The following is a 4,010-nucleotide window of genomic DNA, read 5'->3' as shown; positions in this document are numbered from 1 at the left end:
CTCTCAAAGCCCCCCCCCCCCAGTGATGTGCTTCCCCCAGCAAGGCCGAAACTTCCAAATCTCCCCAAACAGCGCCACCAACTGGAGACGACATGTTCCAATATCTGGATCATGTAGGGGAATCTTCTTCATTCAAACCACGGTACCATCTCATGTGCATAGTTCCCAATGGAAAGCAAGATTCAGGGACGCATAGAAAGCATGTCTACTTTGAGTATGAGTATAACTATGTATACAAACTGTCCTTTGTTTCTATCATAAAGTTCTCGTGCCTTCATCCACCATCCATTAAAAATCTGATGCACTGAATTGGGAGCCTAAAATGTGGGGAAATTTCTAGACACTTCATTGAGCTTAAAAAAGAGCAAGAAGAAACACAGTGATATAGAACCCACATGATTATAAATGTGTTTCACACCAGACTCCATAGATGCAAAAGTTTCTCCCCCAGCATACCCCTCTGCGGTTTGTGTCCAATAACTGCAGCATTCCAGGTTCTTCTCAACTGTTGCTACTGAAACCTCAATTTACTACTGACAGGTTGAAGAACAATAGATGCAGAATTCAGGGAGGGTGCTATTAGGACAAGGTCAAGGGGAAGAAAAAGATACCACTTCAATGAATTTCATTGTATCTCATACTTTTGCTAATGGCCAAATGAGGTAAAATCTTTTCTAACTTATTTTGAAGCTTTCAGGGTCCAAGAGTGTCCTCCTCTGTCATTCCAAGTGGCTAGTATCCTCTGTCTGATACAGTTTTCCTTGCCCTGTTTTATCAATGTCTTTCATCATGGGTGTGAGTGATGAGGGGAAAGTAACCTAATGTTGGTTAAAGTTAACCTGATGTGGGGCTGGAGAGATGGCTCAACAGTTAAGAACACTGGCTGTTCTTGCATAACACCCAGGTTTGAATCCCAGCACTCACTTGGTAGCTAACAACTGTCCGTATCTCCAGTACCAGGGAATTCAATGGTCTCTTCTGTCCTTTGCAGACACTGTATGACATGGATGCAGGCCATGCACTCCTACATGTAAAATAAAAATAATAAAATATTAAAAACAAAACCTTAACCTCACATTCCTAATGGAATTAAGGAACTACCACTGCCATATAACTGTGTTCTGTATGGTAATGAATAAGTACCAAACACAGGGCAGGTCAGACAACCACAAAACCATAGTCTATGATCTTAAGGAAACATCTGCTTACAATGGGTCCTGTTTGATAAAATAGCAGAGATCGTACTGGCATCAGCAACATATTGTGTTGCCAGAAATGTCACAACTCTAGCATCCAATTGCCCAAAATGTCTTCTTTTGTAAAAGCTGATGATTTAGATGACCTATATTAGCCTAAAAGGCACATAACATGTATAAGCTGAAAGTCTCAAATCCACCATTATGGTTACTGCTGAAGGATGATTTGAAAAATCCTATAAATACTTGCATGTGTTTCTGGTCCGGGCCTCAGTTTCTCTAGAGGAGGCTTTCTGACTGGGGCCAACACATAATAAAAGGAAACTTTTGTTTCCTGAGTTTGGCTTGAGTATTCAAGATGTGGCAGGTCAGTCTCATCTTGATTCCCCTAACAGGAGTAAGGATGTGGGGATGATCATGTGAGCAGTAGGCATACTTCCTCCACAAGGTTGTGTATCGTGAAAGTTCTGTAAAGCACCACCAATTTTCAGGGCTATTTTCATATTTGTATGTGTAAAGAAGACTCCTCATCTATCACTGATTTATCCACTGGTGAGTATATAGCAAGTTCAAGTATCAAAGTAATGAGTGTTACAAAGAAAGTAATTACAAACTGTATTGCCTCATCCTCAAGAGATTTAAAAAAACCACATTCCAAAGTGTGGTCTCAGGTAATTGTGGTATAATGTTATGGGAATTAAGCAAGACTGACCTGGCACAGCTCCAAGATTCAAGCCGTACTCAGAAAGTGAAAGAAGTTTTTCTTGATGATGCCTGGGTCTCATTCTGAGTTCCGGCTGTAGGAAAACTAAGGCCCAGACCAGAAATACATATAGATTTTTATAGGATTTTTGACATCATCTTTTGGTAGTAACCATATTGGTAGATTTGTGACCTTCAGCGTAGATGTGTATGCGTTCTTTAGCCTATTAAAGGAATTTTAAACAGCCATCTTTTTACAGAAACACATATTTTGGGCAAGTGTAGATAAGGGTTGTGATCTTTCCAGTAACACAATATATTGGGATGCTGTACAACCTCAGATATTGTAGCAAACAGTATGCATTTTAAGCAGATGTTTCCTTAAGGTCATAGACTCTGGTTTTGTGGTTGTCTGTCTTGCCCTGTGTCAGCCTGAGGCTGAGGTCAGAGTGGACGATTTTCCTTTATGATTTGTGTTCAAATAGAAACTTCCAAAGGCCTAACTATTACTTTTACATACATCAACAAGCACGCTTAGTAATATTAGCCTTATGATTAGGAATACGCTGGGTTCTTATCAAATGTATTTGTAATTACTTATTCATCTACCATACCGAGCAAGGTTATTCTGAAATCATATTTCATTACTTCCACATTAGGTTATTTTGTTCCTTATCCTTTGTTTTTTTAGTCTTTTTAAGACACAGTCTCCCTGTAGTCCCAGCTAGCCTGGAACTCACTATGTAGACCAGGCTGGCCTCTATCCCTCTGCCTCCCAAGTGCTGAAATTAGAGGCACGCACCACCATGCCTTGTTCTAATCATTTCTGGTGATGTGCCAGGTGAGAGAGTGCATTCTCATCCACAGAAAAGTGACCCATGTGTAGTGACTGATACTGTTCTTGCAAAATGTGCCTTTTTCATTCCGCTTCTCTTCTCTTTTAGGAATTTCATTCAGAGAACCTGTGGTCTTAATGAGACAGATCACGTCAACTGAAATGTTGCTATTCTTGCAGAACTCATTAGTAATAGATAAGCTCTTTGCTTAAGAACCATTTCTCACATAGGATTCTAAATCTGAAGATCCAATAGGCCATCTATAAAGAGGTGTTGATGATGCAAATAAGAATGAAATATCAGAGCAGCCGAGATGGCCCTGGGGGTCAAGAGCACTGGCTGCTGTTACAGAGGTCCCAGAAGTGGTTCTCAGCGCCCACGTGATTGATTAATACCCACCCATAGCTCCAGTTCCAGGGGGATTTGATGCCCTCTTCTGGCCTCCATGGGTTTTGGACACATGTATTGCATATATGCACATATAGGCAAACACTTATAAAATATAAACAAACAACTCTTCTAAAGAATTGAAATGTCAGTGACTTCACTGTTATACAGCAACTGGTATAGCTAATGCTATGGGGTGTCAGAGGGGAGTGCTCATAGAAGTGGTTGGACTTGGTGGAGATCTTTAATAATGCATGGTAATTAAAGAGAAAAAAAGCTGCATGTTCAGGGTTTGATCATACAGAATCCAAACAGCAGGAAGAGAAAGTTTTTGATTAGCTTGAATGAGGGATATAGGCAGTGGGGCAGAGACTATACATCTTGCCTTGTAACTTGTATCTGTTTATAATACAAGCTTTCCAATTCATTGTTATGTATCAGCTATATTATTTAAAAATTTACTGAGTTTTTGGGTTTTTTTGGTACTGATGCTGAGTGTGACAGAGCTTCAAGGGAGGCACCGTTAGTACCAAGTATCTGGCAAGTTTCACGATTCCTCTTTCACATTAACATAATGAGAAGAGATGCTAAGTGGGAGCAGCAGATTATAACATTAAAGAATTAAAGTGAATTTTCTGTGACGGTAACATTACCTGATGATTATGTTTTAATAGGGAGAAATATCAAACCTATGGGATAAGTGTGAGATTGGAATTACATCATGGAGTTAGCAGAATTAAGGAATAGGAAGTGTCTATGTGTATGAAAACAGAAAACATCAAGAATGGAAATATCATTCGAAATGGAATGTTCAAATATTTAGATGAGAAGTCACTTGGAAATGCAACCCAGAATAGGAAGGAAATGAGCTAATGGATCTTCTTATGCC

The sequence above is a fragment of the Nannospalax galili genome, unplaced genomic scaffold, assembly GCF_000622305.1.
Source record: "Nannospalax galili isolate Female #2095 unplaced genomic scaffold, S.galili_v1.0 scaffold4758, whole genome shotgun sequence".
Taxonomy (NCBI): Eukaryota; Metazoa; Chordata; class Mammalia; order Rodentia; family Spalacidae; genus Nannospalax; species Nannospalax galili.
This window is presented reverse-complemented; position numbering follows the sequence as displayed.